Here is a 14,048-nt window from a genome sequence, read left to right as displayed (position 1 = left end):
GTTAGAATGTAGCTTACTCGCTGGGTGCTGTTGGCTCACACCTGTAATCCTGTCAGGAGGCTGACATCTGAGGAACATGATTCAAAGCCATCCTGAGCAGGGAAGTCTGGGAGACTCTTAACTCTAATAAACCACTCAGAAAACGGGAAGTGGTACTGTAGCTCAAGTGGTAGAGCGCTTGCCTTGAGCTGAAGAGCTGAGGGCTGAGGGACAATGCCCAGGCTGAGTTCAAGCCCCATGACCAACCAAAAAAAAAAAAAAATCTTACTCAAGAGTTAGTTTTGAGGAAAGCTTCTTTCTTTTGGTGCCAGGCCTTGAACCCAGGGCCTAGCCTCTGTCCCTGAGCTTCTTTTGCTCAAGGCTAATTCTCTACCACCTGAGCCACAGCTCTGGCATTTTGGTATAGTGGAGTCTTATAGACTTTCCTGCCCTGGTTGGCTTCAAACTGCAAGCTTTAGATCTAGCTATAATCCTGTAGCTAGGATTATAGGTGTAAGCCACTAGTGCCCAAATGCCTTTTTTTTTTTTTTTTTAAAAGGAAAATACATACCTATTAGCAAAACAAACAACAAAATTCCAGTGATGGTAAGGATGGAGAGAAACTGGATTTCTCATATATTACTGGTTTCTACCAGCAGTATCTATCATATGGATGGTCACTCTGGAAAGTAGTATAAAAACACAAAACTTGTATACAAAGCATCATAACAGTTTTATCTGTGATAGAAAACAAAACCTTGGAAACAACCTAACTATAATTGGGGAAATGGATGAACAAATGGTATATCCACAGAATAGAATACTACTCTTCCACAAAAAAAGAATGTGTTGATAAAAACATTAGATAAAACTCAAAGGCACTGCATTCAGTGAAAAGCCTCCATCTCAAAAAGTTACGTTATATGAATGCTATTTATGTAATATTTCTGAAATATTGGTGGTTAATAGAAGACATGGTTGGTGTGGCAGGGGGAATGTATGAATGTTACTCAGTGTTCTGTTACTCTGAGAAAATATCTGAGACCAAGAGGGAAAGGATTATTGTACTCATGGCTTCAGAGGGTCTGTCGTTTCATGGGCTTGGGGTGAGGCAGGGAGTATGTAGTGGAGGACAGCTGTTTACCTCATGGCAGCCAAGAAGGGAGAAGTGGCCAGGAACCTTTCAAAAGGGATATCCCCAGTAACCTAATGCTTCCACCTCCTTCCAATAGTGCATTAAAGAAGCCACTGAAGAGGGTAGAGCCTCTGATCTAATCTTTTCCCACAGGCCCCACTTCTGAATACTGATACATTGATTGGGGTCTAGCTTTGAACATATAAGCTTTTGAGGAACATTTCACATGCAAACTGTACAGGTAGTATGAAAGAGTTTTGTTGCAAAGGAACAGTTCTAGATCTTTGGTGTAAGGATGATTATTTAAATTTATATGTGGGATAAAGTTGCGTTACACTATACCTAACACATGCAGAAGTATGAAGGTTAAGATGGTGAATGTGCGATACCTAGTTACCTGTAATATGCCAAATTGTCAGTTGCCTAGGGCCAGTGTTTTCAGAGTTAGTGAGAGTGTAGACAACAAACTGGAGTTAAGAAATATTTCTAAAGGTATAACTTATAAAGGGTCTAAGCTTGCTGGGTTCTAGTGGAGCTGCCTGTAATCCTAGCTACTCAGGAGGCTGAAATCTGAGAAATGTGGTTTGATGCCAGCCTGGACAGGAAAGTCTATTAGACACTTATCTCCAATTAGTCAGAAAAAATGTAGAGGTGTGGCTCAAGTGGTAGAATATTAGCCTTGCATTAATAAATCCAAGTGAGTATGAGGCCATGTGTTCAAGCCCCAGTACCTGCACACACATTTACCCACAAGAGGGTCTAGGTTTGCCCATCACTAGCACTCCTGTCGTCACTGTCCATTTTAGGTCTTGTTTCTCTTCTGATTCAGAGCATAGAGCTAGGCCTATTTCTAGTGGCAAACCAATCAACCATCCCATGGGTGCAATCTCCAGGCCTTTAGTCTTTTTCAGTAATTGGTTTCTCCACTGCCTAATACTGAGTTTGCTTCTTTTCTATCGGAGTTTTTTTTTTTTTTTTTAATTTTTACATCTCAATTTTATGCCATTGCAGATGCTAGAAGTTGCCAGAAGGCTGTCCTCCAGATACTTTTCCCTTGCTCTAGCTTATATCACTACTTCGTTGCAATTAGCATTCAGAATATGCACTGTCATCTTATTAAAATTTATGCTTTTTAATGGAGAAAGCACATGGAGAGTTGATTGTGGAACTGTGGCTTATCCTTGCTCTTCTTAGTTACCTGTGTCTAAATTAAGCTGAACCTCTGGGCCTCAGCTATTTCTAAACAGGCATCACAATTTACTAAGGCTAATGCCTGGGGGCACGTTAACCTTGCAGACAGTAATCTAATTCAGTGTCATCACAAGTGCATAATGCTGGAGTTTGGAGTTTTGCCAAAAAGCACTATTCAAATGAACATTCAGTTGGCATGGGGTGGGGAAGGTGGGTGTGGACTAGGGAAGGAGAATTCCAGAATGGTTGTGTAGATATTTTTGTGCCCTTTCCCCTCAAGGGTTATGTTTAAATGTTGCAAAAAGGTGATAAATAAAACCTTCAGATTACTATGAAGAAACCATAATGAAGGTGTTTCACCTCACCTAACAATCCTTGAGCATCATCTTTTGTGCTAACTGCCTGACCTTGTCCCGGAGTGGTGACACAAAGCCAAGTACCAGCAAGCCACCGCACACCACTCACTAACATTAGGGGACACCTCATGTTAGTTAGATCAAGGCCCCCTAAAGGAGGTTAGGGCCAGAAGAAGGTCACCTAAAGGGCTCCCAGAGGACAAGACAACTGTGCAACCTTACTCAGCTGTATAAAGATCGCTAATAAGTTTTGGCTGTGGTACAGCCCGAGGCGTGGATTCCGGGTGAACTGAACTACCTTAGAGTCCTGCCTCACAGGCTGCAGGGCCTGACTCCTCGATCCTTCTCGGCGCTCACAGCTGGCATCTATGTGCAGACCCCAACAAGAGTTGAGGAGCTTCAAGGACGCAGGGTTGTGTCTCCCAGAAAAGGTGGCTTTTGGGGGAAGAGGGCTAGGTACGAGAGGATAAAAACAAAACACGCCAAGAAATCCAGGCAGACAACCTTTCACCCAGGCTCCCGCCCTCTACGCGCTCCCCGGGTGGCGGGCCGCGGCCCGGATCGCAGGGGGCGGGCGGGGGGCGTACCCGCCTCTCAAAGGAGGGTTTCCTCAGTCCTCAGCTCTTCGTTCAGGGGCCCGTCGCGGGCGGGGGAGGCCGCGGAGGCACCAGGCCAGCATCCCCGGCCACGCCGGGCTGGTGACACGCAGGCACCGGAACCGAAGCCACGCTGGGTCTCGCGGCCGGGTCGCCGAGCCGGGTGAGGGCGAGGGCGAGGGCGGGCGCCGCAGCGCGCTTCCCGTGTGCGGGGCTTCCCACAGTGCACCGCGCGGCAGCGGCGGCGGCGGCAGCGGCGGCGGCGCTCTAGCCACGGCATGTCTGCCTCTCGACTGCTCTGGGAGGAGGAAGAGAAGGAGGAAGAGGAGGAGGAGGAGGAGGGGGAGGAAGAGGAGAAAGGCGCAGGGGTGGGAGCTGTTGCCGAAGCTGCCACAGCCAAAGTTCTCCCCCCTCCCCCCTTCCCCTCCTCTCCAGGCCCCGTAGGAAGGTGGGAGCTGCCGTCGGCTGCCGTTGGTGACCGCGCGACTCGGCGCCCGTCTGCCCGTCCGCCCGGCGGCCCGCGGTAAACGCTGGGCCTGGCAGGCCCGGGCCCGGGGGAGGACGGGGAGGGGGTGGCGGGGGGGGGGGGAGCGCGCGGCGGTAACGGCGTGACCGGGAAGGGGAGCCACAGCGAGGCGGGAGGGGGGACGGCCCGGGGAGCGGCCGGCCGAGGCCCAGGGCCGCGCCGGGCTGGCTTTGGTGGGGGACGGGAGGAAGCCGGGCGAGGATGGTGGGTTGCGGGGATTGAGAGCGGAGCATGACGGGGGGGGGGGGGGGGTTGGCGGAGGCGAGCGGGCGGCCTCCGCGGCCTGACGTGGTGTGTGTGTGTGAGAGTGTGCAGGGGGGTGACCGGGTGGGGAAGGCGGTGGGATGCTCGCGCGGGGAGGCCCGTGGTGCCGCCTGTGGGTGTGAGGAGGCCGGAGAAGACCCCAGGTGTCCTGTCTGCGCGCCGTGCCTGGTGCAGTGCCGTGGGCTCGGCAGGCCGCAGTCACCGTGGCTGCCCGAGTGCGCTCTCGGGGAGAAGGGAAGGAAGGGCCCGGGTTTGGAGGCAAGGGAATGCTTGCAGGAAACGTGGTGCGAGCGTGAAAGCGGCGGCCGGAGGCCGGAGGGAAGATGCGGGCTAGGTGGAGGAATGCAGGGGGCGGCCGTGGCGAGGAGTCTGGAGGATTCCGAGGGGTGTTCATTGTGCACATCTGTTAAGGGATATTTGATTCTGGAAAGAACGGAAGGGTTTCTAAAGGCAAGAAAGAAGGGACTGAGGACTTGCCGCGGGTAGAAAGGAGAGCGTTGGAAGCCAGAGGGAGGGCGAAATATTAAGAGAGAAGATGCAGGGAATGCATAATAGAATAGACAGATGTAGCATAATTAACAAATGCTGGCCCAAGGACTAAAGAGTTATTCCAGATGGGCCAGCATGGCCTAGTTCCGAACCTGTTTGGGATCCTCAGTAGATGGCATCTGGTAAGTGTGCGGGTCGGGGCCAAGGTTGATTGTGGGGTCACTGAGGATTTAGACCTTGGTCTGACTCATTTCAGTCCTGCCCTACTGAGTATAAAAACCTCTGAGACAAACCTTGAGAAACAGCCTGGGCTATGGGAATTCTTGAGGCCATGGAGTTTAGCAAATTTGAAGTATTGTCACTTATCAGAGGCTGCAAGAACACTATGCTGGCAATGGAAATTACTTGGCTTGGCCGTTTTCTTCTTGACTGCCCAGCTGAAGTGGTCCGAGAGAGCGGGTGCCATGCCTAGGTTGCCATACTCAAGATTGTAGTCGGTGGTGTTGGGGGAAGTTTATGCATCACGACCACTTTTTAAAGGCTCCATTTGTAGCTGGACGCAAATGAGTCTTAATTTGCTGGACTGGTTCTGTACTTCTGGGGTTGGCGGGAGATTTTTCACTATTCACAGTTCTCCTTGTACTGTCTCACTGAGACATGGTTGTGTTGAGGAAAATAAAGCTGTAAGCAAAATGTAAGCATGAAAAATGGGGGAGCTACAGAATCTGTTTTGGTCTTAGGTTGTCAGGAGGTGAGGATCAGTTATCTGAGATCTAGGGGAATCTTAAGAGACCAAATGACTGGAATATTCTAAACCCAGGTTAGAGGGACAGTTAACATCTGTCAGGAAATGAACTAAGTCTGTTGATTTACAGAGCCCATCCCAGACCTGATTTCCAGGAGGGAATTTTGAGTGAGGACTGTGCTTTTAATATTTACCTCGATGTTATTTACCTTTTGGTATTAAAAGAAACTATATCCACATTATGTTGTAATTGTTTTCCAGCTGGAAAAAGTGTAATAAGTATGTTAAGTGTGAAAAATCTTTTTATGGTTATTGAAGGTGAAGAGATGAATGGGGAAAATGGAGTGAAATATGTCATTTAGCAAATAGCTCTATAGAGGGATGCTAATTTAGCATTAGAGTAGAGGGAATTTTTCTTTCACTACAAATTTTCTTATAGAAATAATCCAGGTTTGCATTATTTGAGCACCTTGGCAAGCTTTCTATCAGTACATTTAGATTTAGTGACTTTTTAAAAGGGCTTGCTTGTTTTACATAGCATGATGTGCACATTTTTATTGTTAACCGTAGTTTGAGAGAGCCAGTTTTCTTCCTCCTCATTAGTACTGAATGTTATCTTTCCTTTATTGTAAGTATAATGCCCTTAAATATAGCATGCCATTTTTTGCCCTCATCCCCCTTTAAAAATATGAAATAATAATACGTGGATATAATTTAAAAAAATTGTAGCTCCCTCTGTACCTGTCCATTGCAGTTCTGCTTTCCAGAAACTGCAGCTTCTAAGCACTAATATATTAGTTCTTTTCATGCTTCTCTTCAGATCTTCAAGTAATAGGCGTATGCCATTTTTGAGACAAGGTCTTACTATGTAGCCCAGGCTGACCTCCAACTTGCATTGTAGCCCAGCCTGGCCTCAAACTTTTCTGTCCTGCTTCAGCCACTCTAGTGCTGGAATCATAGGCATACACTGCCATGGCTGGCTCCATTATTTCAGCCTTTTTTTTTTTTTCCCAGTGGTACTAGGCTTTGAACTCAGGGCTGTACCCTTGGTAGGCTAGTGCCTTATATTTTGTGCCATGCTTCCAGCCCTGCATTTAGCTGATTATTTTGGGGATGGCATCTAGGGCCCAGTTGTCCTCAAACTGCAGTCTTCCAGATCTCAGCCTCCTGAGTAACTAGGAGTCAGACTTTCATAAGTGAGAAAGATTGATATGGCTTATACTAATCTTTTTTTAAATCCTTTCTCTCCTCCTTTCTCTATTATAGGTAGTATTGTTTCCTTTATTTGATGCTTATGACTTTAAATATTATTCTTAGACCTTTTAAAGCCTAACAATTTTAGTCTGTATCTCTTGACTTCCCCACTATGGTAAGCCTTTTAATCTGAAGGCTTTGCTGAAGTAGAGAGAAGCGTTTTTAAGTATAGACTGAAAATACTAAATACAATTCTGTCTAATAATAAAGGGAAGTTTGGATCAATCCAAGGAAAACTATGTTGTGGGAAACAGCATCTTTGTGGCATTAGATTTGATCTTTAGAAATAGGCATGCTTGATAATGATGATTGTTCATTTTGGAATTAGTTAACAGGTTGCAGTAATCTTTGATAGTTTTCTGAAGAATTTTAGTACATGGAATCTGGAAAGGCATTAAAATGGTTCCTGAATGATTGCCCACTTTTTCTCCCTCTCTTCCTTTCTCCCTGTCTTATTTATTTGGTGGCACTGGGATTTGAACTCAGGACCTTGGACCTGCCAGGCCGGAGCTCTACCACCTGATCTCTCTTTTTTTTTTTTTTTTTTTTTTTTGAGTCCGGTCATGGGGCCTGAACTCTGGGCCTGGGCGCTGTCCCTCAGCTCTTCAGCTCAAGGCTAGCGCTCTACCACTTGAGCCACAGTGCCATTTCCGGCTTTTTTCTTTTTGCTTATGTGGTGCTGAGGAATCGAACCCAGGGCCTCAGGCATGCAAGGCAAGCGCTCTACCACTGAGCCACTTTCCCAGTCCCGACCTGATCTCTCTTTTTTTCTTTTGTTACTTTTCTAATGAGGTATTACATTTCGGCCGAGGTTTTCTTGGAACAAAATCATCCTATTTATACTTCTGGAATAGTTGGGATGACAAAAGTTGGTACCTGGCCTCTTATTGGTTGAGATGGAGTAACCCCCTCCGGTACCTTGAACTTCTGTCTTCCTATATCTGCCAATCATGTAGCTAGGATTATAGGCATAAGCTACTCTGCCCAGCTCCTTGCTGCAATACTTTTTTTTTTTTTGCCAGTCCTGGGACTTAAACTCAGGGCTTGGGCACTGTCCCTGAGCTTCTGTTTTTGCTCAAGGCTAGCTCTCTACCACTTGAGCCACAATGCCATTTCTGCCTTTTTCTGTTTATGTGGTACTGAGGAATTGAACCTAGGGCTTCATGTATGTTGGGCAAGCACTCTGCCACTAAGCCACATACCCAGTCCTACAATTCTTCTTATTTTTTCTGAGGGGGTGAGGTAGGGAAGAAATACAGAATGTGATAAGGAGAGGAAGAAAAAGAGCAGTAGGGTTTAATCTCTGGGGAAACCCAGCAATTTGGTTCTTAGTGTATGTTTGTGCACTTGCATGTATGTGTATGTGCACATGCTCCTGTGCCTGTGCCTGTACTAGGTCTTGAATTCAGGATCCAGGTGCTGCCCCTTAGCTTTTTTTGCATAAGACTGGCATTCTTCCACTTGAGCCTCAGCTCTGCTTCTGGGTTTTCGGTAGTTAATAGGAGAAGAGTCTCACAGACTCTTACTTTGTCTGACTTTGAACTGATAGTCTCAAATCTCAGCTTTCTGAGTAGCTAGGATTACAAGCATGAGTCATTGCTGATCAACTTGGATTGATTCTTAATTTTTAATTAATACCTGTTGAATTACTACTAGAAAATAGTGGTGTTAGTGGGAGTGTATGCTGTAGGGATATTTTGTCTATATAGTGAAAGAATGAAGAACAGAAGGAATATCTTAACTCTGGACTCAGGGCCTGGACAATGTCCCTGAGCTTTTCTGCTCAAAGCTAGCATTCTGTCACTTTGAGCCACAGCTCTACTTTGGTTTTCTGGTGGTTAACTGGAGATAAGAATCTCAGGGACTTTGCTACCCAGGCTGGCTTTGAACTATGCTCTTCAGCTCTCAGCCTCCTGAGTAGCTAGGATTACAGGTGTGAGCTACTGGTGTCTGGCTGGCAGGTTTTTAATTAAGGGAAGAAGAGAATGAATTAGAGGGGATTCATGATCACTGAAGGGGTGAGATCAAAGACTGAGTCTTGTTTAATCTGGAGTGAATTGGTCTGGGTCAGGACAGTAGGGGCTTTTTTAAAAATTGGAGTCAGTCCTGGGGCTTGAACTCATCGCCTATGTGCTGTCCCTTAGCTTTTTTTTTTTCCCTCAAGGCTAAGGCTCTGCCACTTGAGTCACAGCTCTATTTCTGGCTTATTGGTGGTAAATTGGAGCTTCATGGACTGCTCGGAATGGCATCAAACTCAGGTCATTAGGTCTCAGCCTCTTGAGTAGTTAGTATTACAGGCATGAGCCATTGGTTCAAAGCCAGCCTGGGCAGGAAAAGTCCCAGAGACACTCATCTACTATTAACCACAAAAAGCTGGAAGTAAAGCTGTGACTCAAGTGGTAGAATGCTAGCCTTGAGCAAAAGTGCTCAGGAACGTTGCCCAGGCCATGAGTTCAGGCTCTAGAGCTGGTGCTCAAAACAGCAACAAAAAACAACCAACTCCAGATGAGAATTTTAATTTTTCTTTTTTAATTTGGTGACTTTTCTTTTTCAATTTGGAGATTAAATTTAGGGACTTACTTTTACTGGGCATACAATCTACCACTCATCTTTTTATATTGGTGTTTTTTGAGATAGAGTCTCAATTTATGTCTCCATAGGCCTGAGCTGCAATTCTTCCACTTGTGTGCTTACTGATAGTCCTGGGGGATGATGTCACTGTAACCTGGTTGAGATAGTCTGGTTGGTCCTTAAACTGCTATTCTTTGATCTCTGTCTCCTAAGTACCTGGGATTACAGACTTGAGACACTACATCAGGCTAAGAATTTTAATATTTTGGCAGTCGTTTTCAGTGGTGTCTGGGACTTTTTGGAACATCTTTTTTAAATTACCTTTGAGCCTCGAGCCATTTTATAAAATTATTTATTGAGTAGGTATTGTGTACTATTGGAGGAAGGACCTGTAAAAGAAAGCCATGTTCCTTATTTTTAGGAGTTCAGAAATCCTCCAAGATGATACATTTTGTTTGTATTCTTTCCACTTTATAGTCTTTTGTGTGTTTTAAATTTTTATATTTGTTATCTTTAGGTAGTTGTACAAAGGAGTTGCCATTTAACATATAAGTTTATGAATACAATATATCTTGATCAGTGTTACCCCTTTCCAACATTCTCATTCACCCCTCCCCAAGATGGTACATTTATAAATGAGACATGTTAGCTTGAATAGTCTTTGCTGACAAGTATTTTTCCTCTGAAAAATTCGATTTTTACAAATGGTCATTTGTTACCAAACTGTGTAAATAAAGAATCGTTCTGCTTTAATTCAGTCAAAGAAATGGGAATGATTTTCTTTCTTTCTTTTTTTTTTTTTTTGGGTCCGGTCGTGGGGCTTGAACTTTGGGCCTGGGTGCTGTCCCTCAGCTCTTCAGCTCAAGGCTAGCACTCTACCACTTGAGCCACAGCGCCACTTCCGGGTTTTTTCTTTTTGCTTAGGTGGTGCTGAGGAATTGAACCCAGGGCCTCAGGCATGCAAGGCAAGCACTCTACCACTGAGCCACCTTCCCAGCCCTGGGAATGATTTTCTTAACTGACTTTGGAAAACAGGTTGGCATTAGTCAGGTACTAGCTAAATGTTGGTTTACTGTATCAGAAGGTTGAATGGATAGAATGAATCGATAAATGATAGCCTCAAGGTAACTTACTTTAAAGAGGATTACACTGATTATGAATATATGGATAGTTTCTGTGCATATTTGTTTACAAACACTCATTATTTTGAGCAAGATAGTTTATGATAAGTTCACCAAGAATGGAAAAATGGAGAATAGTGGCTAAGGTGGGGAAAGAATTTAAATGGACTATACTTTAGCTGGATATTTGAAAGAATTCCTTAGAGATTTCAGAGAAAAACTAAATGCTTCCAAATTACTGTTACAGCCCTAGAATAAATCTGCAGTCAGGATCTATTATTTTAATTAATTAATTAATTAATTTTTGTGTTCTGTCCTCTTCCACTCAGGGCTGGGCTAGGGGACAGGAAAGGAGCCACCCAGAGAGCTGTCCTCACCCCAATTTTCTTTCTTTTTTTTTTGCAATAGGGCTATTTTCCAAAGTTAGATTGGCCACATTTATGATGTTCTTGATGGTTCTTTGTATCTAAAGGTATATTGTTTTGGGCAAATGTCTGTATCTGAATTCTATCTAAGATCAGAGATTAATACAAGTAATATATTAAAAGATATCATAATTAATGGAAGCTTTAATCAATTCAAAAATAACCCAAAACAATGCAAACAATGGATGGACTTTATTTTTTATGCAGTCTGCTATTTTGATTAGAGAACTGAGTCCATTAATATTTAGGGTTATTATAGAGAGATGTGTCATGTTTGCTGCCATTTTCTCGATTTCCTGTATTTTGGTTTTTCCTCGTATGTTTACTAAATTGATCTAATGATTTTTGTCTGATGCGTTTCTTTGATTTTGATTTTATTCAGATTGTATTCCTCCTTTTTGAATTCTTTGTAATGCTGGTTTAGTGATTATGAATTCCTTTAATGTTTGTCAAGGAATGTTTTGGTTTACTAGCTAATGTAAATGATAGTTTCGCTGGGTAGATCAGTTTGGGTTGGCAGTTAATCCTTCAGTGCTTGGATTATACCATTCTGGGCTGTCCTTGCTTTGAGGGTTTGTGTGGATCTATTTTTGTCAGAATACTTTCTGCATTTTTCGTTTTAGCTACTTTAACTTTTTGTTTGTTTGTTTGTTTGTTTTTTGCCAGTCTTGGGGTTTGGCCTGGACACCATCCCTGAGCTCCTTTTTGCTCAAGGCTAGCACTCTACCACTTGAGCCACAATGCCACTTCTGGCTTTTTCTGTTTATGTGATGCTGAGTAATGCATGCTAGGCAAGCACTCACCACTAGGCCACATTCCCAGACCTGGTTTGTTTCCTTTTCAAATTCACATTTGTTGGGTAGATATTGAGCCTCCTGCAACAGTTGTGCAGTCTATATCAATTTATATCCAGTGTAACTTCTAGTTTTTTTTTTCTCTGAATCAATATCCTATGTATTCTTTGGTTTCTGTGAATGAAGAGCACTAGTCAATTTGGTCCAGTTGTCTTGGCATTTTCCTGTACACTTTTCTCAAAGCTACTTCTTGAATTACAGAATAGAACTGAGGGTATGTGTCCAGTGGGATGTATGTTTACTGAATAAATGAGTGATTAGAAGGTCTTTGAGACAATTTTAAGTTATCTAAATTATCTGTATATTTTTTTGTTTCTTACTGATCTATAACTTGCCTTTTTATACACAGGATGTAATGGGGTTAATAAAAATATATGTGCTAGAAATTAAATAATTTGAGGAGGTCCAGCTGAAGAGAAGGTGAAGAAGGAAAAAATTGTTTAAAGAGTATAAGATCAATATGTGGATGCTAGAGAACTAGGAATAAGGTAGAAGATAAGCCCACAGGGAAAAAAGTGATACCTGGTAGTAAGGATTATTCTGAAAAGATTATTAAAATACGACAGGTTATATTTAGAGGAAAGCATAAACTGGAAGTAAAAAGATTTTTTTTTTTTTTGTCATTGGCTTGGGTGCAGTCCTTCAGCTAGCTCTTCAGCTCAAGGCAAGCTTTCTACCGCTTGAGCTATAGCGCCACTTCTGGTTTTCTAGTTTATTGTTTTATTGGAGGTAAGAGTCTTGTGGACTTGCTTGCCTGGGCTGGCTTTGAGCCGTGATCCTCAGATCTCAGCCTCCTGAGTAGCTAGGCTTACAGGTGTGAGCCACCGGCACCCAGCTAAAAAAGAATTTTTGAAATGGCTGTATCAAGGAGGAAGATGGCAGAAGTTTGGAATGTGGTAGGAATGTAATTTGTAGTTGAGGACTTCAGAAAATGATGGGATGAGTCTTCTTTGACAGATAATGCACATTTATTCTATGCAAAAGCATCATTAGATGCAACTAGGAATAAATACTTTCGCATTTATATTCTGGTAGGGAGTCTAGACTTATACAGAAAAAGCTTTACTATGATCACAAATGTATCTTAAGAAAAATACCTAGTCTTATACTCCCCTTGACTGTGAGAGAACTTGAGAGAGCATTTTAGTGATATAGATGTGTAATTTTATTTTATTTTATTTTTTGTGTGTGTGTCCGGTCGTGGGGCCTGAACTCTGGGCCTGGGTGCTGTCCCTCAGCTCTTCAGCTCAAGGCTAGCGCTCTACCACTTGAGCCAAAGCGCCACTTCTGGCTTTTTTCTTTTTTTCTATTTTTTGTTGGTCGTGGGGCTTGAACTCTGGGCCTGGGCGCTGTCCCTCAAGCTCTTCAGCTCAAGGCGAGCGCTCTACCACTTGAGCTACAGCGCCACTTCCGGTTTTCTGGTGGTTTATTGGAGATAGGAGTCTCATGGTCTCTCCTGCCTGGGCTGGCTTTGAACCGCGATCCTCAGATCTCAGCCTCCTGAGTAGCTAGGATTACAGGCGTGAGCCACCAGCACCCGGCTTACGGCTGGCCTTTTTCTTATGTGGTGTTGAGGAATCGAACCCAGGGCCTCATGCATGCAAGGCAAGTGCTCTACCACTGAGCCACCTTCCCAGCCCCTAGATGTGTAATTTTAAAGCTAGGTATGGTAGCCCATGCCAACACTCAGGAGGCTAAGGAGGATCTCAAATTCATGACCAGTTTGGGTGGGCCACATTTTTCTAAAAAGTAGAATTTTAACTAGTTTTTGAAGGGATAGGTACATCTGATGGAGTAGGCAGAGGTTACAGAAACAGCATTCCAACTTGAGGAACTAGTATAAACAAAAACAATGGAAGTAAGAATCCTAGGAACTATGGGGAAAGTCAGTTATTAATATTTAAGCTATATGACCCATATTTCTTCACTTCTTCACTTAACATGTGTGTATAAATGCATGTACAAAAATTTAATATAGTGACAATCCTTTCCATACCCTTCCCATCCAGTTGTTGGATATGCTTGGCTGGGTTAGTCATGAAGACACAGCTGTATGTCACTTAGTAAACTGATTTCATGAGTAATTCATCTCAATCTGTATTTTGGAACAATAAGTTCATGACTAAGGTATAATGTGATAGAAAGTAGGAAGTCAGTTTGGATTGGTAGATAATGGATGACCTTAAGAGCTAAGCTAAGTAATTTGTATTTGATTTTTTTTTTTTTTTTTTTGGGGTCCAGTCGTGGGGCCTGAACTCTGGGCCTGGGCACTGTCCCTCAGCTCTTCAGCTCAAGGCTAGCGCTCTACCACTTGAGCCACAGCGCCACTTCCGGCTCTTTTCTTTTTGCTTATGTGGTGCTGAGGAATCGAACCCAGGGCCTCAGGCATGCAAGGCAAGCGCTCTACCACTGAGCCACCTTCCCAGCCCTGTATTTGATTTTATGTAGTGTTATGTTTTTTTTTTTTTTTTTTTTTTTTTTTTTTTTGTCGGTCGTGGGGCTTGAACTTTGGGCCTGGGCGCTGTCCCTCAGCTCTTCAGCT

At 43.8% G+C, this 14,048-nt stretch overlaps 1 protein-coding gene across 1 annotated transcript in view; it reads left to right on the top strand.

Annotated features, from left to right (window-relative positions):
• Positions 1 to 3,578: 3,578 nt before the first annotated feature.
• Positions 3,579 to 14,048, top strand: part of Znf148 (zinc finger protein 148) — a 109,101-nt gene continuing 98,631 nt past the window's right edge. Inside the window, exon 1 of the mRNA XM_042669537.1 lies at positions 3,579 to 3,780. The gene's annotated coding sequence lies outside the window, so the exon portion shown is untranslated. The remainder of the gene's footprint in view (positions 3,781 to 14,048) is intronic.

The sequence above is a fragment of the Dipodomys spectabilis genome, unplaced genomic scaffold (genome assembly GCF_019054845.1).
Source record: "Dipodomys spectabilis isolate Male_0828 unplaced genomic scaffold, ASM1905484v1 ptg000017l, whole genome shotgun sequence".
Classification (NCBI taxonomy): domain Eukaryota; kingdom Metazoa; phylum Chordata; class Mammalia; order Rodentia; family Heteromyidae; genus Dipodomys; species Dipodomys spectabilis.
The sequence above is the reverse complement of the archived record's forward strand: the minus strand, read 5'-3'. Positions and strand labels throughout refer to the sequence as shown.